Consider the following 27,587-nt stretch of genomic DNA (forward strand, 5'->3'; position numbering starts at 1 on the left):
TATCATTATTTGAGGATGATATACTTTACATAGAAGACCCCAAAAATTCTACCTAAAGACTTCTAAATTTTTAACCAAATTCAGCACCATACCTGGATACAAAGTCAACACTCAAAAATAAGCAGCGTTCTTGTACGCAAATAACAAACTCACAGAGAGAAATTAGTGAAGCAATACCTTTCACAATAGCATTGAAAAAAAGGGGAAATATTTAGGAATCAATTTCACAAAGGAAGCAAAAGATTTTTACATTGAAAATTACAGTACTCTGAAAAAGGAGAAAAAGATATCAGAAAATGGAAAAATATCCCTTACTCATGGGTAGGAGGAACCAACATAATGAATGAAGATGACTGTGCTCCCAAAACTGTTATACAGATTTAATGCAATCCCAATCAAAATACCACTAGCAAACCTCACAGAGAAATCATTCCTAAAATTTATTTATAATTAGGAGACCCAGAATAGCACAAACAATTGTGGGCAACAAAGGCAGGGCAGGAGGCATCACAATCTCTGACTTGAAATCATACTACAGAGCTTCTGTCATAAAAATAGCATGGTACTGGCAAAAAAAAAAAACAAACCCAAAACAGAAACCAGACCTGAAGATCTATGGAACAGACTAAAAGATGCAGAAAAAAACCTCAAACACAATCAGTCACCTTATCTTTGACAAAGGGGCCAAACATGTTCACTGAAAGAAAGATAGCCTCTTAAATGGTGCTAGAAAAACTGGCTTCCTACATGTCGAAGACTAAAACTAGACCCATTTTTCTCACCACACACTAGATCAAAATAGATCAAAGATCTAAATGTTAAGACAGAAACACTAAATCTGATGGAAGAGAGAATAGGTTGAATACTCCAGAAAATAGGAGTAGGCAAAGACTTCAAGAACAAAACCCAGACCGCACGGGAAACACTACAAAGAATCAACAACTGGGATCTCATCTTATTAAAAAGCTTTTGCACAGCAAATCAGATCACCAACAGAGTGAAAAGACAACCCAAAGAGTGGGAAATATGTTAAGTGGTTCCTCAAAGGATTAATATCTAGAAGATATAAAGAATTGAAAAAATCAGCCCACCCAAATTTAAAGACTCAATCCAAAAATGGGCATCTGAGATAAATACATACTTCTCAGATGAAGAAATAGAAACAGCAAATACATTAAAAAATGTTTAACATCACCAGTCATTTGAGAGATGCAAATTAAAACAATGCTTTAGCTATTACACCTGTTAGTGAAATAGGAAGAAAAGGGACAAAGGGGAAGGGGAAAGGGGAGGAGTAGGGGAAAGCAAAGAAGGGAATGGAAGTAATATGAGAAAAATAAAAATAATGGAAACAAAGTCTTTGTAGATAAGGAGGGAGGGGTTAAAGGGAAGGCAGGAGAATGGGGAAAAAATAAGAACCAAAATTGATTATGTAAAGATACAAATTTCCAACAATGAATGTCATTATATTGTATACATTAAATGTACCAATAAAATTAATTTTTAAAAAATGCTGAGATGCCATCTCACTCCAGAAAGAATGGCTATTGTCAAGAAATTAACCAACAACAAATGCTGGTGGGGCTCTAGGGAAAAATGAACCTTTCTCTACTGTTGCTGGGAGTGCAGACTGGTGCGACTGCTGTGGAAATCAGTGTGAAGATGCCTCAAAAAAGTAGGATTAGGCGAGGGATTTAGCTGAGTGGTTCCACCGCCTGCCTCACAAGCACAAGATCCCGGTTTGATCCCAGGTACCCCCCTCCAAATAAAACTAGGATTAGAGGTCCCTTTTGACCCAGCCATTCCCCTTCTGAGCATCTTCTCAAAATAATTAAAAGCATTACATCACAGTGATAGAGGTACACCTATGTTTACAGAGACACAGCTTGTAATAGCGAAATCTCAGAAACAACCCAAATGCCCATCAACTGATGAAAGGATCAAAAAGATGTTTTTTCTAGAATGGAGTACTATTCAGCCATAAAGAAAGGTAGATGTGAGACATTTCTAGGTAAATGGATGCACCTTGACATACTCTTAAGTGAAATAAATCAAACACACATGTGTAAATATCACATTGTCTCTGGGGTGAGAAACTGAAAGTGAAAGTAAGGACCAAAAAAAATAATGAGCATTGTGAAATAGGAAAAAGTTGTTCAAAATTATACAAAAGGTGAGATACTTTGTCAATGCTTAAAATGTTTTATGCAAAAAACAAGATACAGTATTATCAGGAAATGAGCTGAAGATTAGCAAATAAAAATATATTCTTTTAAGATCATTATACACAGCATATTTACCATGGTTATTCTCTAATAATTTTTGTTTTAAAAAATTATTTTTTCATAGAATTGCTTTTATATTTTCTTTATTAGTATCTACTTGTAATACACTAAAATAAATTTTTAAAAAGGCTATTACAAGAGAGAAAATGACTTAGTTTCAAAACTTAAAAGATACTTATCCTCAACTGCAAGAAATACAGCTTCATTATAAAGAAGCAACAGGACAAATATAAAGAAATTCACACAACACAGCAATAAAACTGCGTAAGACTAAAACAAAGATTACATTAAAGGTAGCCAGAAGGAAATTACACATCAACGAAGAGAGTAAAATAGTTTTCAACAGCAACAATATAAGCACAGAAGACAGAACAAATATCTACAAAGGACTAAGATAATTCATTTATAGGAAAATGAATGTACCCATATGTTAAGTGAAATAAATCAGATGCATAAACTTGTACCCAAAGTATAAATAAAGAGTAAAATTAAAGACAGATGATAGGCACTGGGAGATAGCTCTTTCTCAAAGGGGAAGGGGATCAAGAAAGGAGGGAGGGAAGAGAAAAGGGACTTTTAGAAAGGAACTAAGATATATTATGTAAATGTTATCAATTCCGCACAAGGAATGTAAACATGCACTACAAACATGTGCTAATACAAAAAATATTTTTTTTTTTTTTTTTAGTACCGGGGATTGAACTCGGGTCCTTGCACTTGCAAGGCAGGCCACCGAACCACTGAGCTAAATCCCCGGCCCGAAAAAATTAAAATTTTAATATGTAACCATCAGAACTTTCTTTGCAAATGTGAAAATATTGTAACATTCCTAGATAAACCAATTGTTTATTAATAGCAGAGTTTTACTTCTAGAAAATCTAAAGGGTGTTTGTCATGAAATTAATACTGAAGGATGATACAAGATGCAACAAAGAAAAAATAAAGGTACTGCTAAAAGTACAAGAAAATAAACATTATGTGTATAAAGTAACAATAATAGCATCGTCTTGTGGTGTTTCAATGTGAAAGGACAGCACAGAGATAAACACAGGAGTTAATGCTGTAAATTCTTGCCTTGCCCAGCAGAGGCATTATGCTCTGGCTGAACCTGAGGAAGTACAGTACCCTCCAGTGGTGGTGAACCTATGGCACGCATGTTACTATGTTTTTCTTTTAAGACAAAAGATGTTAATGGATGAGTTTTCTTTTTCTTTTTCTAAAGTAAAAGAGCATTCAGGCTTAATTTCAGTGTTGGCACTTTGAAATAAATAAGTGGGTTTTGGGTTGCAGTTTGGGCACTCATCTCTAAAAGGTTTCCCATCACTATTCAGTAGATTTTGAAAGTTAATCACAAAGGAATAGAAAGAAAAAAATACAATTTCCAAAATATAGAGGAGAGAATAGAATAAGAAAACAATTAAAAAAAAAAGCTAGAAAGGATGGCGAGTGGAATAAATAACCAACACTATCAGAAAACACAAGGTCAGAACATCCAAATACAGAAATAACAACAACAACAAAAAAGTATGCAAACAAATTCCAAAGTAAAATAAGAAACACCTGCAAAATGAAGATACTGACAGAATGAGAGCAAAAACCAGGAAAAGGACATACAAGAGGCAAACATAAGCAAAAAAGCAGCTGAGATCAGTTATAATAACAGCATATTTAAAACAAAAAAAAAGAATACAAGGCTCAATTCAGTAAGCAGATATAAAACTCTAAATTTGCGTACTTAAAAAAACATGCCTAATTTACGCATTTACTCTTTCCCAACAGCAGCCTCAATAAAAAAAAGACAGGGGAAAGACCATCTCCCTAACAGACCCCTACCTGCATATGGCAGCACTAATGGAGAAGCATGCACATCCCAACCAGTCAGCTGAAGCGATAAAAACAGATGACCTGGAAGCAGATGTCACAGTCACTTGATAAAGTGATGACAGCAGTATATACAGGGCAGCCCCAGGTAACCTCTGTATCCTGTCTACTGTATCCTCTCTACAGGCTGCTTGGGAATCCAATATTGACTATAGTCATCATCTTAAATTGTCACCTTACACTGCTTTTCTAGGAAATCAGACTTAAAGTGTAACAGAAAACCCCACAAAGGAATTTTTCAGAGGGTTATGTATCAGTTCATTTACCACGTGAACTCAGCCAACCCAGGGAGGCTGAAAGGCTTTGATTATGCTAAGTTTGAGGAAGTGGATTCTATGCTTGTGCCCCAGAAGAATTCCTAAGTAACAGGGTAAGTTTATTATTCTTTTGGCCACCAAGACAATAATCAGGATTCCTATTTAAAAAAAAAAAAGTCTGAAAAGCCCACCTTGTCATAAATAGCTTCAACGATCATCCATCCTCATAAATGAGGTGATGATAACTCTGAAGACAAATGTAATCATTACAGGGACCACAGATATACAGATTGCTATAATGAGTGAGGCAGCAAAGATTACAATAGGGGTTAAGACTCTAAGAAAAGCACTTGCTGGGACATACTATAGAAACCATGACCAGAGAAGAAGTGCAGACCAATAAGCTGGATGGATATAACAGAAGAAACAATTGGTTTTGGAACTCCAAAGACAATCAGTTTCAAGATGATTACAGATGTGATGATAGAGGTCCCTCCCAAAGACCAAAACTGAATTTGACGTTTCAGACCACTACTAAAGAAGATGACTTGCTGACCTCCCAGTCCAGCTGTGCAACTTCTACCTTGGGGAACAAAGCTTGCCGAGTCAGCTGCAGAACAAGAAGAGCAGCTATCGAAGGAACAAAAGAAACTGAAGTATCAGCTAGGTAAACCCAAACCTGGGAGAGAACCAAACTGGCAAAATGAAGAAACCCAGAAATAAAATATGATCAAAGAGAGGCTCAGACTCAGACCTGCATCACTTCTGTAGTAAATCAGACCAGTCAGTGAGAAGTCTCTTAAAAACAAAACAAATACTCAGTAAGGCAAGAAACTCACTCTTTAACTAAGCTCCTAAGCCTCCCAAATTTGATCAGCATAAACTAAAGGTACTGGCTTCTCTAACAAAAGAGAATACTTTGGTGACACAAAGTACTGGACTTTCCATCAAAAAAGAATGTTTTGGTGAAGTGATGGTCTAATCCTCCTGCTTGATCTTACACTTAGATACAACACTGCAATCTCCTACACATGGTGAGAGAAAGTACCTCCAATTCTATCATCTCAAAAGGAATCAGCCAAGAAAGATGAAAATAAACATGGTGTGAGTGCCCCAAAAGGACAGAATGGCAACCTCAAGGTGGTCTAGGAGGTAGAGGATATAAACACCAAGGAAAGGCTAAGGCAAGTAGCTCAGCGTAGAGTGTTTGCCTAGCATGTGCCAAGCTCTGAGTTCAGTCCACATAGGGCACTCAAATAAGGGATGGCAAAAAATATTTAAGACTTCACATCTGTATCTGGCTCAAAGAAACCTGAAGAAAATCCAGCCTCCTACTTCAGGGTTGGAACTATGCTGCTTTCTCAGTTGATGGCAAGGAAGATTAACCAAAAAACATTTATATCCTGTGCTTTCTCTCTCTACTCTGAAAAATACATCATAGCATATCAAATCTCTAGGCAATCAAGACAAAACTTGCCTTCCAATGAAGGTGAGAAGCTTCAAAGAACTATAAGAAGTATAGAAGGAAAACTAACAAACTGATCGTTATGGGAGATTTCAACACATCCCAATTAATATCCCAGGTCAAGTAGGAAAGAGCAAGGTTTAAAAAACAAACAAAACCTCAGAAACAATTTAGAAAGTAAACTTTTTTCTTAAAAAGTAAAGAAACGTACAAAAAACCCATACAGATACTATAATGGAAAGTAATGAAAGTCTTACTGAATTTTAAATAAGGATGTTCCCTGTCTCTGACCATAATACAATTAAATTGAAAATCAAAAAATATAAATTTTAAAAATGTAAATAGAATTTAAATTTAAATAGAATTTAAAAACACTTCAACAATTTCAAGGGTTAGAAGAAACTATTATGGAAAATTTAGAAGTGCCAAGAACTGAATAAGAAAAGTAACACCTACAGAAATTTGTATAATACCCAAATTGCTACACCTAGAAGCAAACCTTTAGCCTTAAAAACTTATAGTAGGAAAAGAAATGTTGGAAACTGATGACTTAATAGGCCAATGTGACACATTATAAAGAGAGTAACAAGAGAAATCCAAAATAAGAAACTAATAAAATAGAAAGAAAAGTAACAAAACAAAAAAGACAAAGTGAGACACTAGATAAATAGGGTACATTATAAAACACAAGATCCCTAATATGCATCACACATAAAAGTAATACAGAACAGATTAAAAATATAAATATGAAAGAAATTATAGCATTAAACTTGATAGCTATCTTGAGAGACAAAGCTCAGTAATCAAGAGAAAAAAATGAATATTTTGACTGTGCTTATGGACAACCTGTTATTTAAAAAAACTAAATAAAAATTTTAAATTATAAAAATCAAAAAAAGAAATCAAAAGACAACTGAGAGATGTTTGCAAAACAAAAAGCTGATTAAAGATTAGAATTTAAAGTATATAAGAATACCTACAAGTAATAAGATAATACACTAGGCAACTGGGCAAAATCCTTAACTGGAATTTTTGTAGACCAGGAAATTTGTAAGGTCAACAAATATATGAGAAAATGCAGGATGTTACTGCCCATCAGAAAAATATAACTTCAGATGGAAAGATATGATTTTAAAATTCATTAAAATGATAAAAACTATGAATGTTGTTAGGATGTGAGATGACTAATAGATTGAGGAACACCTAGGAAGCTAGTAAATCATACTCTGAGGGTGCTTCTGGAGATGACTGGCATGTGGGACAGTGCTGTAGTCAGTACAGCGTTTCCTCGAGTTATGACTGACCAGACAGACACAGGAACAACTTGGGCTACAACTGGAATTTGAGTTTTAACTTATGACCTACTTGGGTTACGTGAATGCTGGTTGCTTGTACTTCCAGATGGTCTCAGATACAGATTTCATCCTTAAAGAGTTCTGAAAGGAACATTACAACATCCTTTCCTGTGTGGGGTTAACTGAAAAATCCTGGACCAAATGTCTCACTAAGGACACAGCGATCTGCCTGGAAGAAACAGTGGCCTAAAATTATACAAGAGAGAGACTTTGAAGGCAATTAACCAACATTAATTATAATCAGCCTTCAGAAACAAAATGAGTTTTTAAGTCAAGGGTGCACTGTACTTGCAAGAGAAACGGATTTAATGCAGGACACAGACAGGTGTAAGTCTAACTGACAATATCCATCTACAGAGTCAAATGTAGAAAAGTACAAGAGATCTGTTCATACTAGAGAACTGAAGAATCCAGCCAAAGGCCTGGAGCCATGTCCCATGCAAATCCCTATCAGTAGGCCATGGAAGACTGAAGAGTCTGCACTGGAAAGCCCAAGAACCAGTGCTGGAAGCTGAAAAATCTATGCCAAGACAAGAAATGACACCCAAGGCAAAGGCAAAGATCAGAGCTCCTCCAAAGACATCAGCAGCCAACCTTGGCAAAGCTGAAGACCAGAACTCAGCCAAAGAGAAAGCGAAAGCCTCTCTGAAGAAAAGCAGCTGGAACAAAGCTCTTCGGAGGGAAATCCACCAAAATCCTTCCCTTCCATACTCCTTTTATACCATTCCAACAAGCCTTCTTAAGTGGGTTTTCCATGCCCAGAACCATACTGACTCAATTCAGCTGGGTATTCCCTACTCAAATTGACAATTAGTCAATTAACCACCAAAGACAGGAAACAGAAGGGAGGGGGGCTGATGGAACAAAAGTGAAGAAAGAGGAATCTTGGGAACGAAGGCTGCCACTAAACCACCCCTCCACAGCTGTCACCAGAGGAGGAGCTCTCTTCTTCTCCAGGCCCTTCTGGGAGGGTGTGTCTACCTCCGAACAAGCCTAAAAGCAGAGAGGCCAGAACAAGAACCTCTGCAACAGTGAATCAAAATCAATCTTTCCTCCTTAAATTGCTTTTCTCAGGTATCCTGTCACAGTGACAGAAAACTGACCCAAGTATCAAACAATAGCAAAACAACATGGAAAATTTGCTAGCTCTAATATAATGGTAGGTATTTAAAATAGCAAAATCTGGTTGGAAAACAACCTGACATTATCATGTAAAGCTGCACATTTACATGCCCTTCAAAGGGTAATTATTACTTTTTTCTAGTATAAATATTCTTCCTAAGAACAAGAAACTGGAAACTACTGAAATATTTATTGGTAGAAAACCGATTAGGAAAAGGCAGTCACACAATGCAGCATTATACAGCAGTGAGAACGAACAGACTATCGTTATAGGCAACAACATGAATATATCTTAGAAATATAATAAAAGGGAAAAATAAAAAAGACAAATAGGACTTCTCAGCATTAATATCTTCCTCTCAATCAGTCCTACCTCCAAGATTTAACATTTTATACTAAAGTCATAAATACTTATGATAAAGAAATGACTTCTCTTGGTGGGTACTATGACCTCATCTTTTGTTACACATTTTCTTTGAAACATGCCATGCCTCTATAACTGAAAAAGATATCCAAAAATGTGGGACAATGGATTCTGAGCCTCAAAAAGTTATGTGACAAACATGCAATTACATAAAATGCACTGAAGAATTCCTATGATCCAAAAAAGCCACTGAATGATAAGGCTATCATTCTTAGGAGTGCTCTATGAATCTAATGGAAGCACGTCTACATATGACAAACAAACTAGGATGCAGAGAAATGCTTCTGCACTCCTAGGACTCTTCTGTGTCTCTGGATTTTGTATAAGGAGAATTGCACCAGATAGCACATCTACACAGTCCAAAATTAAGTCTCCAATTATTTTCCAATTATAAATTTGAATTTACATATTAAGATGTTTCTAGGTATTCTTTTCTGTTTGAATGTTTTCCTTGAAATGTATTAAAAATTATAAATTAGATTTTCCTCTACAATTAAATACTATTTGTTCAATCTTTAAAAACTCTATAGACAGAAAAAATATGAAACTCAAAGAATTTTATTTGTGGAATTAAAAAAAGAGGAGATAAACTTAGGATGGCAGTTACTTTGGCAGGTGGGAAAAGACAGGAATATGGTGCTGGAGAAGCACTCACAAGTGTATCTTTAATCATGTTGGCACTGACCTAGTTTTGGGATTGGAATGGTTGGTTCACAAATGTTTGTGCTTTTTACTGACAGCAACGTTACTTTACTCTGGCATGTTCAAATTACACATTTTTTAATTTTAAAAAAATGCATGGAAGGCAAGAAAATATATATGGAAAAGTATGACTCATTAATTCATCAAGTGTGATTTCTTTTCTATGATGGAAAAGAAAGCTTTCAACACAGATGGCAATAATTAGTTTTCCAAGAAAAAGACTCTTTTTTCCTCTGGAAACTAAGAGGCTCAAAGATAGGTGAAGACATTCATTCATTTGAATGTAGATGGAAAAAAAAAAAATCAAAGGATTTCATTAGTGAATTAGATAATCTGTCCATTCTTTTGAGACAGAAGTCTTGCTGTGTAGTCCAGGCTGGGCTTGAACTGACTATGCAGCCCTGGATGGCCTGTAATTCATCATGGCTCAGCCCCCCAAGTGCTGGGATTACATGTGTACACCATCACAATGGCTCAAGACAGAAGAATGATTTCTTAATCTAAAAACAAAGCTGTCAGATTACTTATCTGAGAAAAATTTTTATACTTTAAAAACATCATGCAGGGCCAGGGATTTAGTTCAGTGGTTCCGACACCTGCCTTGCAAGTGCAAGGACCTGAGCTCAATCCCTGGTACCCCCCTCCCCCAAAAAAACCCACTATGCAGACTACGACTCACTGCAACCAGGTAAAAGACTCTCCACTCTATTACACCACATTCCCTCTGTACACTGGGTCCCAGTTCCAATACATCTCTCCCTTTGTTCTAACTGAACTCTTCTACAGAAATTAATCCTCAGACTTAATACGTTCCTGTCAGCTTGACCTATCAGTGGGTCAGAGCAGCCCAGCATTAAAACACACAGAATACAGCCTCGTTGTGTACACGTTAAGGACACATATTTCTGGTAATAAGTAACTGCTACACATGACAAAATTGAAACTATATTACCTTAAAAGACACATAACAAATAAAAGGATTGATTTCAACAATTAGTACCCACATTTCATTTAATTACAAAGTTGTGAGGTACTAAAAGTAGAATGTAGTCAAACTGATATTCCTTAACCTGAGCATTATAACATAGTGAGAAGGTAGCTACTATGTCCATCTTAAAAATAAGGAAACAGCTCTAAAAGTGTTAATTCTATGGCCAATTTTTTATAATGACGTTACTAGGTCTATAGGTATAAATAACTACCAACACACACTGAGTTTGTTAAGTACCTTATTAATTTAAAAAATGTTACTTACTAGGTATCAAGAGCTGTGCTAGACACTGGGGATATAAAGATGAGTAACACACGATTCTTTCTTTCAAGGAGCTCATAGTCTGGTGAAGAGACAACCTGTGAAGAAATAAATAGCTTTCAGAGTGATAATTACTAAAATGGATATAAAATGTAAGTAGTATACCAGGGGCACATAAGAGAAAGCAAATAATCCAATCCAGTGGGACCAAGAAAGGGTCACAGAGAAGACAACCTTTGAGTAAACCGCCATCTTGAAGTATAATCTTCAAAACAGAATGAAGAAGACAGAAAACATGGAGCACCTGGAGAATTACTAGTGTGAGTAGACAATGGGACAAAAAGATAGAGATAAGATGAACAGGATCCTATGGAATAGATTCTATGATATACTAAATCATGCATAGTTTGGTTTCAATAATAAGAATTGCAGTTTGAAAAAATAACCTGAGCAGGTATGAGTTCTGATATGAGATTAAGTGTACCTCAACAAAAGCATTGGTAATACAAAGGAAGTAACAGGATATACGTAAGGTCTCTCACCAGATGATTATTGCACTGCAGAGGGTTATACAGAAAAAGGAATCTGAACAACTAAAAACTGCCACTTCAGTATCTCAGTGGATTATGGATCCATAACCAGGAAAGAGGGGAGAAGAAGGGCAAATATGTGAAACAATCTGGTATACTTCTCAAGATCCAACTGGAGTTAAGATTTTGGATTTCATTTACAGTTCTGCCACTTAAGAGCTGTGTGAAGTTATCTTTTCTATGGCTCATTCTTTTGTATCAGTAGACTAGGAAGAGCAAAGCTACCCATCTCATGTCATAATAAAGATTAAATAGTATAAAACATGTACAATATTTAGTACTTTGACACAAAGTAATCACTTAATGAAGACTATTGTTTTTATTGTGGGAGGTTAGAAGCACTGTCACAAATCCATTGGCCTTGATCAATTAATGAACATACTTACAAGTTGCCTAGTCTTCATAGCAAAGATACAAAGATGATAGAAGTCAAAGTTTCTGCTTTAATTGTAGGTCTAGTTTTGAAGATAGCATTAACACACAGGAAACAACTCAGTAATAAAACAGGGAAGGTTAGTCGAACGAATATGGATCCTTAAAGGTCAGAAACCCTGAATGTGGGCAAAGCTCTTGTACCAGTTGCATAAAACGTAAAACTCAAGTGTAGCAAAGATAAAGATGGTGGAACCAACCAGTCACCTCTTCTGAACATATCAAAGATTTAGCAACCACAAAGTATAAAATAAGTGTTTTATTAAAATGTAAACTACAGAATATGGAACTTAATTTTAATCAATACAGGGACATTACTTCTTTATACACAGAGATCATGTATACAATGGTATTGCTGGTCATTTCCATTAATTGATAAAATGAACAGGAAGGTGACCAAATCATTTTGGTTTGTCCAGGACCATCCAGGTTTTAGTCTTATTATCTTGGGAAACCTCTCAGTTCTAGGAAATCTGGAATATCTGATAATCTTAGTAAATAATGAAATGGTTCCACCTGCCTGGAAAGCTTTTTTATGTACCTCAAAGAAATTTCTTCTGGTACAATCCAATCATAATAAAGCATAATTCTGCTAGTTTTCATCTGTGTGACCTACAAATTCAGAAGAGAAAACTATTTTTAAAGGTTTAAAGGGACCTCTCACCACAAGGACTCAAGACTCAAGATGATTCCAATTTCACCAAAGCAGTCGTAATGTTATTTTTCATTCCTATTCTCTTTCATAGGGCTTTTATTACCATGATCAGTTCTCAAGCACTGTGACTTTCTATCTTCAAATAATCAGAAGACTTAGGAAACATTAACATATTACCTGTGCTATGTTTTCAATGTATACTTTTAACAAGTTGGAATACAAGCTAGGTGATTTTGTATTAAGTTTTCTTGTCCATAATGACCTCTTTCTATACATAATACTGATTAATTCACTTAAGCCCCAGACACAAAAATGTATCCCTCCCTTGCTACTTTACAAGTGCGCCACTGGGTGAAAAAGATGAACATTTCTAAGCTGTAACATGACAGTGACTTGAAGGGTACTTGTAGTTCCTACCAAACAAACTGAGATGGATTTTTAAAAATAAAGTTTTCTGGTCCAACACTGACCTCTCCCTATAGAATACCACTGATTAATCCAGTTAAACCCAAAGCACAATAAAGTCACTGTGCTGATAATTTATAATTGGCCACTAGATGAAAAGAATAACACACATCTGGGGCATGGGATTTAGCTCAGTGCCTCCGTGCTTGCCTCACAAGCTCAAGGTCCTTGAGTTCAATACCTCATACAAAAAAAAAAAAGAATAACACTTCTAATCTCTACCATTCCAGTGACTTCAAGAGTACTCACAATATGTACCAGAGGACAAATAAAGATGGAGACCCAAGTACACTCTGTAACTTCTGACTATAGTTTGAGTGTTTATTTCAACCTAAAAAAATGTCCAATTACAAGATCTAATAATCTCATCTTTCTATATATTTTGCTGTATTTTCAGCACTATCTATGTACTTTAAGGAGAAGATCATAAAAAGTATTTCTTATGGGAAACAGCTATTTAAAAAAGATTTTAAAGTCAGTATTAATAATCAATTATTATTATTATTATTATTATTATTATTCACCACCCAATTTTTGATATTCAACCAGAGAAGTTAGTATATTAATGTTTTCCAAGCCTTCTGGTTCTGTTTTCACCTAATTTTCACCTATTCTTTTCAGCAACATAAGTCTGGGTCTCTTTTCTTGATTTTTCTTTTTCAAAATTTGTTTCTAACTTATATACGTAACACAATATAAGCAAAGCTATTATTATATTGAAATGCAGCACACACATCACAATTTAAATTTTCTAAGCACTTAATCTTAACCCATCTCTAGTTACTTTTTAGTGCCAATATTAACCATTTCTCAAAAACAAACCATAATCATCAAAACCATAATGTGTCAAAAAAACAAATCATAATTGGGCAATATAACTTGCTTATCAGGGTGACTGCCTCAATTAATAACAAACAGTTACAATCACTGCTTTTTTTTTAAAAAAAAATCACTTTTTCAAACAAAATGCGCTTCATATAAACTTTGAGCCAGCAGAATTTGCAGGGTGTTCTTTTCTATATACAATGAAAATTCCTTGCCAAAAAAGGTAATAAATAATTGATAGACTTAACACCAGACCAGAAACTAGGCTGGCATAACCATGACACACCAAGGTACAGGCCAGTCCAGAAGGTCAAGTATCAAAGGTATTTCTATTCTGAGCTGACAGAAGTGTTGGTTATGCTCTTTTCCAAGTTGGAGACTAGAAAATAAAAAACAAAAAGCACTTACTACAAACTTAATGCAGAGTTCTAAACAACTAATAATGCTGGATGCTATAAATCTAGTCTCAATCTGTCAACAATTGCTTTTCTTTCTTTCTTCTTTTTTTTTTTGGTACCGGGGATTGAACTCAGGTCCTTGCACTTGCAAGGCAGGCCACAGAATCGCTGAGCTAAATCGCCGGCCCCAACAATTGCTTTTCTATTATAGACTTTCAAAGTCTGGTTGGTCCAATTATACTTGGTAAGGCTGGAAAAGGAGAGAGGGGACTGACAAACTGCTGAAAACAGAAAACTATCATTCACTAGAGTCTAGTTTGAGTTTGGTTTTGAATCACAACTTCGTAACTTCCTTGACAGACAGCAGAAGCGATTACAAGCAAATCCATCAGCTGGACTGCCTGGGTCAAAACCTGGCTCCACTTAATTATGTTTGAATTCTGCCAAGCTCCTTTACCAACAAAGCCTCTGTTTTTATATCTATGGAAATTAAAATACACATTGAACACCCCAATACAAAAATTCAATAGAATGTTCCAAACTCTGAAACTCAAGACATTTAGACACATATAGAAAATTCCACACCTGGCCTCATTCGACAGACTGCAATCTACACAAGAACACTAGTAACATTACTGTACTAATAATTACCTTTGGGCTATATGCATAAGGTGGATGTACAATGACATAAGTGAATTCTGAATTTAGACTCGAGACCATTCCCCAAGATACCTTATGTATATACAAATATTTCAAAATTTAAAGAACTCCAAAACCCAAAAACAATTCTGGTATTAAGCATTTTGGAAGAGAGATAATCTATAGTCACTACCCTATAGAGCCAAACAATTAAATGAGTTAAAACTAACAAAGGACTAAAAAAAAGAAAAAAGGCCTAGCATAAAATAAAAATCATTAAGGCTTTACATAAATAATTTAATCTCTACTCGCAGTAAGTGCTTTGTTAAACAAATTGGACGTATCGCCTTCCTATACTAGGCCTCAACAGACTGAACCAAACCAAAATGGAGTCACTCATGCTAAGTCTCATATAATCAAATAATCTTAAAAGAAGTAAGGGATCCCACAGATCAGTTTTTCCTCAAAACAGAAGATGCCAGTCTGAGTCAGCACTAAGTCTTTTCTGCTTTAACCCTTATATAAATAATTATCTGAAATAATGTGACATCAGCTAATCGTTTTTTTTTTTTTCCTGGTTCCTTGTTCTTGATAAACCAACTGTTTTGGCATTGCTCAGTCTGATCTCTCTACTTTGATGAATAAAGGCTGCTCCATTCATGAGTTGTGAAATGAAGATCAATTAAATCTATTATTAAGTTTGTTATAACTAAACTAAAACACAGGTTTAGACAATCAGCTCTTATTCTGGATTAGAAAGATAAAACGATGGGTGTCATGAGGGAAACCTGCTCCTCTCTGAAACTGCCTTCTCTTTGAAACTGCCTTCAAAGAAAGTTATGCAGGTTTTACCTAGTGGCTCCAATTCCACAGTGTAACAGGAGGCATTCTTTGAGGCGTAAAAAAACCCCCAAAATTCTCTGTTTTAACAGGAGGTGGCTAAGGTAAGGAATTTGAGGCAGATGGGAGAACCTGGGCTCATCTCTGAAGCACCAACTCCCCAGGGACATGTGAATGCTCTTCCTCCCCATTTTAACAGTTTTGTGTTTAGAAACAATAACACTGTTAGAGCTATTAAGAGCACAGGTTCCAGAAGAGAAAAGTTTCAGCCTTTCTCCACTACTTGATCCAACTACCCGTTACTTAAATGCATTATTTATACACACTCTCTTACCCCTATTCATTAAAATTCAGAAAACAAGATGATTCTCCAGAAAAACACTCTTCCCAAAACTCACTATTCATTTCTCATCCACTGCCCGTTTTCTTCAAACTTGACTGTACATCCTAACCACCTGCAGTGATTTTACAGTGGTGTACAAAGTGGTTCTCACACACAGATTCGGGCAGAAAGGACTACTTGCATGTTATCCCAACTCTTCTCCACCTAATTTAATCACCCCCAAGATAGCTCTATCACTCTGAACTAGTTATGTGTCTTCATAATAGAGTGTCCATGTTTATTTCTCTATTTCTCCCATTACACTATCTACTCACTATTGTAAACTCAACCCCTAGTCAGGTGGTCAGCCTTTATTAAATGTGCAATAAATGAAGATTCACAATTAATAAAACATTAGCCCTATAAAATCATTAGGGTGTGGTTTTTTTAAAAAAACCCTAGAGCATAGAAAAACATTTAATTAAAATATTTTAAATTCTACATACGTAAGATTATAAAACCACCTACATTCTCTCCATCTTGGCCCTGCTAGTTCTTAGCTCCAAGTCAAAGGCCATCTCACCAACGTGATTTCATCCCCACAGTTCAAAACAAATGCTCAGTACAAAACAGTCCAATAAAAAAAATGCTCATTTGACTTATTACATAAACAGGCAAAAGTGTATGAACAAGACAAAGGTTTATTACACTTGAATACTTTCCAGTCCTAACTAAACATTCAAAACACTTCCAAAGTACTATGCCACTTCCCAAATGATACTTCAACTGGACTTCAAAAATGTGAGAAAAGATTGTTATGAATACACTTATCAATTTTCCCCACTTACAAAACAATGTGACAAAGTGACCAAGACCTAGCGAACAGGGCTCCACAGAACTCCTAAGAGATTTATTACTTGTAACTTACAGGGAAACTACTACTCCAGAGAGATTTCAGAGATACTTATTTTTATGCATATACACTGTTCCCGCAAAATCAAAACAAAATTACAAAATAAACTGCTGAGACTTTGAAAAAGAACCTTAAGCATTTCTATGGTGTCTGACCGAAGGAAATTACAGCCACTTTTATCCAGATTCCTTGATTTCTGACTTTGGTGTTATCAAAAGTTGTTTTTCTTACTGAATACTCGATTAAAATCCTAGAGGGCCAGGACAAATCCTCTTCATCATCCACCTCTTCTGACCGAAGGAAATTACAGCCACTTTTATCCAGATTCCTTGATTTCTGACTTTGGTGTTATCAAAAGTTGTTTTTCTTACTGAATACTCGATTAAAATCCTAGAGGGCCAGGACAAATCCTCTTCATTGCATCCACCTCGTTTCTCTCAAACTCTGGCATACTAGAGGTATTTAATACATATTCAAGCCAACCAAACCCAATAACAACTAATTAATTAAAGAAACTAAAACCAAATGGTCTTATTTATATTAGATGTTTTAAAAAATGAACCACAACACATGTAGTATTTTTTTTCCTTTACAATTATCATCAAATTTGTAAAAATTAATGTAGAAGATACTCATTCAAGAGTCAACAGTTTAGGGCTGGGGATTTAGCTCAACAGTGCCACCACCTGACTTGCAAGCACAAGGTTAGGAGTTTGAACCCAGGTACCCCCCCACCCCGAAAAGAGTCAACAGTTTACAAATGTTTTAGACAAAACAAACAAACAAATATTCCATTAAATAGTTGAGTAAGAGAGGGCATCTACATTTCCCTGGATCTTCATTTTGTTATTGAATGAGAAACAGAGCACAAAGCTTTACTTTGTTTTTAAAGCTTAGAATCACTTCCCTGAAAATACTGCATATTTCATACAAATCATCAGTATCTGTAACCAACCTCATAACTGTTTTCATTTCCATACAATTATTTGCCTCAAACACCCATGTTTTTACAAAGCTGCAATCCTAGACACAAGCCATTTTATTTTCTACTCTCAACACCCATAAGTGGTAAAAACTGACAATTACTAACTTGATGGAATCCTTGTCTAACAGAGAGAACAATTTAATTTGTGTTCATTGTGGAAGCATAACTTTGGAAACAATATTCCAGAAGGCCACAAGGCGGAGGTATTGCTCCATCAAAAAGTCTTATTAAAAAAAAGTACATCATACCAAATTCTTCAAAATGAAATATTTTAATTCCACTACAAAAAAGTTAAAAATTGTGCTTTACTAGGAAAAATTAGTGAGACAGGAAAATAAATGTACTTACCAAATTTTGCATGAACTATTTCAATTTTTAAACTAAACAGCAACCATTCTTAAAAATAAATAAATACAGGGGCCGGGGATTTAGCTCAGTGGTTCTCCCACCTGCCTTGCAAGCGCAAGGGCCCGAGTTTGATCCCCAGTGCCAATAAATAAATAAATAAACAAACAAACACAACACTTTGACAGAATTGTCTGTTATCACGATTTTTTCTCCTTACTGAACTCTCTCAATTTTCAATTATACTGATTATATATTCAAAAATATAGAATTATATAATGCTTAATTTAAGATGATTCTTTTTTATTTTCTATCTTAAAAGAATTGATACTACACTGCAGTTATACCAACAAAGGACTATAACTAAATGGTATCAATACTGAGGATGAGGTAGTTTCTTTTCTATTTCTCAATATCTTATAATATCATGTTTACAATGGGAAAAAAACAAAAATTATAAAGCAAGAAAAACACATTTGATAATTTTTTTCCCCTTGTCTTGGTAAACAATAGAAAACAAGTTTCCTAGTCCTGCGCCAGTAATATAATGTTACTTCAGAAATAACACTGAGTACCTTAACCTTATGTTCCAAACTCTCAGAACCAACCTAACATGTAGCAAGAGCTGGGCAATATTCAGCTATCCCTAGGTATCTGTATGGGATAACTCCAATTCAGATGCCACATACTTTACATAAATCTGAGGCTGCTTGAATCCTTGAATGAGGTGCCCACAGACACAGAGGGCTGACTGTATTTGCTACACAGCAGGAAGCTGTCAAGAACACTTGCCAAAGCTCCTGGATGTCAAGTCACATCCCCGTCTGCTGCCAAGACTAGTACTCTTCAGTACTGCACAGATCACAAGACTATCACAGTCACAGTCATCCTCCCAAATTTCCTGATTGTTTTTAAATACATTAACAATCACAATTCACTGGCATTTAAGTAAGCACTGAGATTTCCCAACTCTTTAATTCCTAAATGACAATTTAGTTTAAGAAGAGTGTATTGGGATAATGTAATCCAGAAAACAGTTTTTAGGTCACACAGACCTAAGTCCCAACTTCAATTCTACTATTTGTGTATATTTAACATGAATCGCTTCTCTTTATCTCTAAAATTAGGATACCAACACCAAACTAATGTAGTTTGGTCAAGAGCAGAAGGGGAAGCATTATAACATTAACCCTAGGAAACTAGAACTGTTTCTAGAGTCAGGAACGTAGATGATACACAGTAAGCATTCATTTCCTAACCGTTCCCCATCACCAACACCATTAGAATTCACTCTTAATCCCAAGTACAGTAACACTAGTATTTTTCTACAGTACTTTCACAGTAATATGGAAGACAATAGAGTAAGGCCTTTCGGTTACATAGCCAAGCTACAGAATCTTACACAGCAACCCCAACATACACCTGCAGAAAAGACTGGATCAAAGTTACATTTAAGTACCTCAGAGGAACATAGCGCTGCCAAATTTTTTGTTATATACTTTCTAGATATTTAGCAAGTAACAGACACAATGTGAATTTGCTATTAAAATACTCTATAAATGTGAAAGCATGCTCTAAAGTACAAGATTTCAATAAATCTTCATTTTAAGATGAAAATACTAAGATCCAAAATACGTGGAGGCTGAGGCAGGAGGACTGCTGAGTTCCAGGCCCCCGTGGGCTATTGAGTTCAAAACCAGCTTGAGCTATATAGAGAGATCCTGTCTCAAAAAACAAAATAAAACCTATCCTACAGAATTTTTACTGAATACTAGGAGGTTTAAATAAATAAATTTATTATTCTCAATTGACATATGAATACTCAGTTTATAGAGGTCAAACCTGAGCCTTTTTTAGGTTAATTAGACCAGCATCGCTCCACCAACAAGCCAGGGCCAGAACTAAAATCTAGTTTTGCCTTACCTAAGGCCTAAGCTTTTATTACACAATACTTTGGGAAAAAATTACCAAGGAATTTTTAAAACAAGTTATAATTACCAAAAACTTTAATCTAGAAAAAATGAAATTCCCAAATATAATGTATTCTTTCCATTCTAGGTAGTCATACATAAAACCACCTTTATTGTAAACAAAAGGTTATATAAGACAAAAAGAAATGGTCTGCTGCCCTCCCCACAAGAATGGGCCTGAAAAGACAGTAAAAAGAAACAAACTCCTCAAGTGCCAACTAATCCTTTCCACAAATTTATAAAGCATCATAGGTTTGGCTTAAAAAAACAAAACAAAATAGGGCCTGGTAGGATTTAGCTCAGTGGTTCTGCCAAGTTTAATCCTCAGTACCAAAAGGGGGGAAAAAAACCCCATAAAAATGTACTTAATAATGCAGTAACTTGTTTACATTAACCATACTATACTTTTAGATTTTTCCACAAACTGCCCCCACTTTAATGATCTGCTCCTCTAGTGCCAAATACTACCAGATTTGGGAGTTCTGATGGTCACAGAACTGAGCAGAGTTTAAGTGACACAGACACAAGCTATCATGACCAGCAGCCTGAAGTTTTTTCATTTTCATTTAAAATGTAAATCTTCTTGTGACTTTTCCCCCAAAGTCAATGCCCTTATACTAAAGAGTTTTCCCAATGATAAGCCCACAGACAACTTTCTTTTTACTCAAAAGCCCAAATGCCAAATTTGACAAACTTCAATCATACACTATTTTTTTTTACCTTTTTTTTTGCGCGTGGGTACCAGTAATTGAACTCAGGACCTTGCACTTTCGAGGCAGGTGGCAGCACCACCGAGCTAAATCCCCACACACCATAAGCTCTATTTTTGAGAGGCTTAGCTAAATGAAAAGCAGTCAGACTACCTGATAAATAATCATAATGTCTAACTTAGTGTGTTTCATTCTTAAAAACAGGAAATGTCATCAATCAAAAGAATTCCTTCTTTTGTATAAAGGAAAAAAAGTCTTGAACAAAGAAGCCCAAGTCATTTCTGTAGCCTACTTTTCACCTTAATTTCCCTATATCAGATTCCCATAGTTTGTTTTGCAACAAGTCCTCAGCAATTATCTTAAGCCTTTTCAAACATCTGGAAAGTTCAGATGCCGAGCTCTTTGTATGTACATTACATGTGTACATAAGGAATACTTTAGTTAGAAAAATGGTCTCTGACAGAGCTCACTAGGAGCCCAAATTAGAGATTGGGTTTCTGTCAAGTTATCAAATTAATATGTATAACACCACCTGTGATATTTAGTAAAATTAAAAACTCCTCAGTACCCCTCTCAAGGACCACACTACACACCTTGGAAGACATTAAAGAACCCACATGTTTAACAAATGCCCCGTATGACTGTGAAACAAGAACTGCATTTTGAAAAACACTGGTGTGCACCGTATTTTATCTATCGTGGTAATGTCAACAATTTCTTGTTCCCAGGCTGCATGACCAAACCATCACAGGCTGACACTGCCTGCTGTATTAGGTCTGTATCTTTCCCAGGTTCATCCTTAATCTTTTAATAATTGATTTTTAAAATTAAGAGGTGAGACTGATATGATCAAACCAAAACTAAGCTACACTAGCTTTGAAAAATGAATGGCTCACTATGAAGTGACTACCAGTTTGATTTGACTTAATAATTGGAAATTAAGAGCAATAAAAATAATTTAAGGGCTTATATTGCAACCACCATGCATTGTCTTACAAGGATTTCAATTAATCCTTACAAAAATCCAGTAAGAAAAGTATTCTTTACAGTTTATAAAAGAACTGGAGGGCAACACTGCTATGAAGGAGCACTGTGAGATCAGATCTGCCTGACTTTAAACTACGGCTCTAAACCCATATGACAAGAGTGCCTGTATTCTTGAAAACTTTTAAGGGGTGAGCAATCTAGTTTGTCTTCTTGAAAGGTGAAGAAGCTCTTAATTTATACAGAGCAGGTTCGATGAACGAGTTCTCTTTAAGAGGACACATACAAAGAGTAGTACACCCTGGCAAGTTGGGACTAATGGATAGCCACGGTATTCCACTTCAAGTCAGGACTCAACAGTTTGCCTCTACCCATACTATTTAGTCATAATTACGGGTATACTGAATACCTATGAAAAGAGGCTGGCTTCCCTAGTTAAATAAAGTTATCATATTTTTAAAGCACTAAAAATAAGAGCAAGGAAGAGGTCTTTCAAGAAAAACTGTAACTTAATTCTATCCATCTCCTTTCCTGGTTCTATAAATCATGTTTCTCAGTACATTCATCATCAAACTTCTCCCCACAAATCTACTATTTTCAGAAATTTGCAGATTTGCAGTAGGTTAGAGGCCCGTTTTTTTAGTATAATTCTTTAAGTGAAAAAATTCACTATTCCACTCAGAAGCCATAATGTAAAACAACAACAACAACAACAAAACTAAACTAATTTTCATTTCAGAGTCAACTATGCCACTACTTAATTGCTAACTTCAATTAAAAACAAAAAAACAAAAAAACAAAAACTGCTATGAGACTAATACAAAGTAACAGTGAGAAAATGGTAGCGACAAACTGAGAAAAACCTAGCTAGCATGCAAGGCATCTATCTAACTAATTTACGAAGGGAAGAATATTACCTTGTTCCTTATATTCTGTAAGGAATTCCACTCCAGATTCCAGAAGGAAAGAGTATTCGCTCCACTCTAGTGGTGTCTCCCCCAAAAGGAGATTTATCCTGACTTTTTCGAAGACACTGCAAACAGAAAGTACACATGTGAGGCACAGGTTGGTCAAGGATGGTTAAGGTCAGATTGACCGGCCGAGGTCTGGGCTCACAGGTGTCATGTTGAGGGCACAGCTATCTGCCTGTCTGTAGCCATAAGCCATAAGCCACTCTGCATGTGGTACTGTCTGACCCAATTCACCAAACTGAGTAAATTACTACTGAGTCTAAGCAGCCTGGGGTCTTGGTCCTACACTTTGTTGGAGCCTACTGCCCACAAGCAGAATCAGTCACTTGTGCCCCACTATGGCAGCTACTAGGTCAAACCACAGAGGTCCAAAATTCCCTCTTCATGTTTTCTTTCTCTTCCCTACCCTCACTGACCCCCAGGCCCTCAGGGCACTCTACCTCTTGGCTCCATTTCTAAACCCTCTTCACTTCTGAGCAAACAGCTCCAGCTCTTGCCTTGCCTTCGGTGTGGTAAGCCAATTGTGCCACTATTTGCACCTTAGATTCAGCCTCCCCCTTCCTTTCCCTCCAGCAAGCAACAATTCAGTCTAAATTCGCAGAAAGCAGTAAGCATCCTAACCCTCAGGTTCCAAAGCAGTTTTCCAGACCTGGTTCTGAGTAATACAGCTGATGTTAAATACTTAAAATCAAATTTGTGTAATCAGCCAGCTATGGTGGTTCAAACCACCAGCACTCCGGGAAGCTGGGGCAAGAGGATCCCAATTTCAAGCCCAGCCTAGAAAACTTGGCATGACTCTGTCTCACAAAGACACATAGTTGGGGATATAACGCAGTGTGAAGGCCCTGGGTTCAAATCCTAATCCAAAATTAATTAAATTGTGAAAACCTGTTACAGTGTTGGCCTTAAATGGATTCATGAACTTGTGTAAATAAACCTCTAATTTGCTTTACCCAACTGGAAGCAGAAGTGGTCCTGTGCCAGCCACAAGCCTAGGCCTTCAGAAAGTCTGGTTGCTTCTGCTTTTTCACTCTTGTAAACACTAAGCTACCAGTTAAAGCTGTCAACCCTGATGCCAAGCCCACAGGGAAAGGAAAGGACTCTGAGACTACAAGAATGTGTGTCCAGTCTCCAGGTGAGCCACCATCTGAACACATCCAGCCTTTGCAGGGCTCACCAGCAAAGCCAGCACAACTACCCAACTGAGCTCCATCCAGGAGAGCAAAACTGAACAAAATGGTTGTTTTAACTCAGTTACTTTAAGGTTGTTTGTTACACAGGAATAGGCAACTGCATGTTCATATAGTTCCTCATATTTGTGCATAGTTTGTTCAAACACCAGAGACTGGGAGAGTTACAAATATACTCCCCCAAATTCCCACAACCTCAGAAGATAAAGTCTATGTTCTTGATGTCAGAACTCTTTTAAATTCATTTTTAAGAGCACGGGCTTCGTGTCTGCTGTCTCAAAATTGTACCCCAGTACCTAGCAGACTGTCTGGCATGTAGTAAGCACACCAGTATGTGTTATGACTGAATGTTAAGTTAAAGAAATGTCACGGCTAAACTAACAAATGTTATTCTCCACTATAACTTAACAACTGTCTGACATATGCTTTTACATAATACATTCAAAAAAATTGTTCAACATGAACTTTAAGTGTATACTAGGTGGTTTTTAATGGTGTATCCTTAATGGTGAAGCTTGGTGTGTAATAGTAAATCATTGTGTATACTTTGTAACGGCAAATAACTTGATAAATACTTTGGAAATAAGATTCTGATGTGTATGCTCCAAAAATACAAATTTTCAAGGACAAGGCTTTTACAAATGAGAATCAAAGTTCACCTTTTAAATACAGAATTTAAAAATTCAAAAAATTTCAAAAAGAAATCAATACCTACATTTCACCAATGTATTATTCCAAACAAGAAATCAACTTGTTTTATCCTTGACAAAAGGTTTAACTGTTCTGCGATAAAATACTTACAAATTTAATATTACCTACAAATAGCCACTGCAATGAGATAACCATCTTAATTCAAAGACAGAACGGACAAGTTCAAATCTACACAGTACAAAAGTTAACCACACTTCTAACAGGTACATTCAGAATCTTCACATACAGCTTACAACTACAATTCCATTGTGGCTAAAGAATCAGAAGCTTGTGGAAAAGAATACTGACCTAGGTACACAAACATGGATTTTAGTTCTAATTTTGGCCATTACCTTGTCATATGCCCTGGAAATTTAGCTTTTAAGATGTCTTTTGAGCCTCACGATACTCATCAAAAAGTAAAGATTACCTCCAGTCCCATGATAAAGTATCTATAACTATTACTTAAAAATGAAGAATGTTATGCTCCTGGGTCTAGTCCTTAATTGACAAGGTTACTTAAAGGCAGTAACTACATCCAACTCATAGTAAGTCTGTTACATTATCTTCATACAAGAAAGCATCATTGTGAATGAACTTCTGATTCCAACTTTACCCACTTGCTGACTAATATCTAGGGCAAGTTACATAAACTCTTGAGCTAGTCTGTCCTGTAATATAACAGCAAATAACATAAATCACTCAAAATTCTCTGCAAATTGTAAGCCACTAGTGTAATATTGTTCTTCAGATATATATATAGCATCTGCACAGTAGGGTTCTTACCAGTTAATTCAAGAATCTGAAGGTTCTATTATTTTTAAGTTTCCAGTAATTCTGAGAGCTGCCCCCAGCCCAACATACTCACTCGTGGACTTCTTAGAGGAACTTCAGGTGGTCTATGGATTTTCCTAAATTTATATTCATGGCACACATGAAAAATTTCCAAGCCAGCAGATTTCTTTAATTTTACCTAGGGATAGAAACCTCTTCAAGGTTGCATTAAAATAACATGCTGAGGGGGTAAAGCTTCCATGGATCTTACTCAAAATACTACCACTAGTCTTCCTTGATCAGAATTGGTTATTTTTACTTTCTTGGTTATCCTGCTCATTAAATTCCATCTACTCAACTTCCTTTCTCTTTTCCACTAGCATTAAAACCACAACTCAGGCCCCCGCTACCTACGACCACAGCTATCAGGAGTCTGTGTACCTCCAGGGTCCCCACCTCAACTCACCCTACATGCTGCTACCAGATGAACCCTCCTAACACAAAGCTTTTAAATTGTTTCACTCCCAGCTCTAAAATCATCTGTGGAATCCTCACTGTGTGTAAAACCAAGCTATTAGCCCAGAATTAAAATAGGTATATTAAAAGGCCCAAAATTTTACTTTATCATCTTTTATAAAGTACTAATTCTTTGTCCCACCCAGTTACTTGTTTACCCCTAAACGTATGAACTCTGTATTTAGAACTCTCTCTGCTTTAATCATTGTTCCTTGCTATCAAGTCAGTCATCCTTCAAATTCAAGAGCTCAAAAGCCAGCACTAAGAACCCACTCCTCAAATTCCACCTTGCCATGAGTTCCACACCCTTTGAATTTGAATTCTATGAGCATTTTCATACTGTTTGTGAAACTTCATATACCAAAAGACACAACAAAAGACAAATGGAGAATGTGTATATAATTCTCTCTCCCAAAGGCAGAAAATATTAATTGTTCTCATCTTTGTATACTCCCCAAATACTTGGCACTGTCATGCAGTACTGTAACTGCTAACTGTGCAAGGAAGTAAAAGAAACGTTAGCCATCCTGGAGTAAAGAGCAAAGACTGCTATCTCTTTGAAGGAAAAAAACCTTCTCTGTGACATTCCCTATCATGTCAGGTTTCCAAAAAGCGTAACTCTTAATTACTGTTCTTCAAAACATACTGTCTGGAGGTCTTGTAAGCAGTTCTACATTTTATGAGAACTATTTGAAAATTTTAATAAGCTATGTCTCTGCGAACTAGTCCACAAACAGTATTTTAATCTCAATTTCAGTAGCTGTTGACATTTGGCCATTACATGTTCAATATTTAAAATATTAACTATTTATGAAAAATTACACTTTGCCTTACAGCCATTCTGCTTCATAGTTAAAAACAAGTGCACATAGATGAAAGAACGCCTCTTTTTTAGAAGGTGCATTTTGCTTGCATAATCCACAAAGGTTTGGTCAGACAGGTGAAGTGAATTTTATACATAAGCTTGAGCTCTTTTAGAAACACAGAAAATGATAAACTAGGTATTTCATATAAAAAAAAAAGGAGATGGGGTGGTAACTGGCTGTTATCTCTCCACTGCTATTACCAAGAGCATTTGAAAACAAACAAATCTTGTACATTCGCCTTCGCGAAATGAAAAAAAAAAAAACTTAAATCGAAAAACAAATCAAGCTCCTAGAAAAAATACTTTATCCTAGAAGAGTAAAAATGTCTAAATTATAATAGCTACTCCTCTTCTTTCGTAATGAAGGTTTCATATAATTACTGGAGCAAGGGAAACTCAACTCCCAATCGATGGAGTAAAGCAAAGACTGCACAATCCTTGCGCACACAAAACTGGTTATCTGAAGGTTGTATAAGCAAGCAACGGGGCAAAACTACAGAATTGAAATTTTAAAATAAAATTAAAGGAGAGGGCCAAGTCAGCACGAGATAAGAGACTACTAATAAAATCTGCAAGGTCACCGGGACCTAGCAGGTCACGAAAGGTAGGGGTGGGGGGAGCTGCCGAGTCAGTGAAGACCCGAAGTGCTGGAGCCGGCTGGGAAGCCGTGGGGAGGCTGGAGTCCTGGGTTCGGGCGGTGGAACTGGGGTGAAAGTCAGGGCGCGGGCAGCTCCGACGGGGTGCCGGACCGCAGGCGGAGAGGGC

General features: G+C 36.2%; 1 protein-coding gene across 2 annotated transcripts in view; it reads right to left on the reverse strand.

Moving 5' to 3' along the window:
* Positions 1-27,221, reverse strand: part of Wwp1 (WW domain containing E3 ubiquitin protein ligase 1) — a 95,420-nt gene extending 68,199 nt beyond the window's left edge. Inside the window, exons 1-3 of one of the 2 annotated variants that reach the window (XM_010606445.3) lie at positions 25,536-27,221; positions 22,734-22,849; positions 10,747-10,841 (exon numbers count right to left, since the gene is read on the reverse strand). The gene's annotated coding sequence lies outside the window, so the exon portion shown is untranslated. Of the gene's footprint in view, positions 1-10,746; positions 10,842-22,733; positions 24,655-25,535 lie in introns of those variants that run through there. The other variant, XM_019204863.2, reaches the window with a different exon arrangement.
* Between the last annotated feature and the right edge of the window lie 366 nt (positions 27,222-27,587).

The sequence above is a fragment of the Fukomys damarensis genome, unplaced genomic scaffold (genome assembly GCF_012274545.1).
Source record: "Fukomys damarensis isolate Sample0158 unplaced genomic scaffold, DMR_v1.0_HiC HiC_scaffold_5, whole genome shotgun sequence".
In the NCBI taxonomy this organism is placed as follows: domain Eukaryota; kingdom Metazoa; phylum Chordata; class Mammalia; order Rodentia; family Bathyergidae; genus Fukomys; species Fukomys damarensis.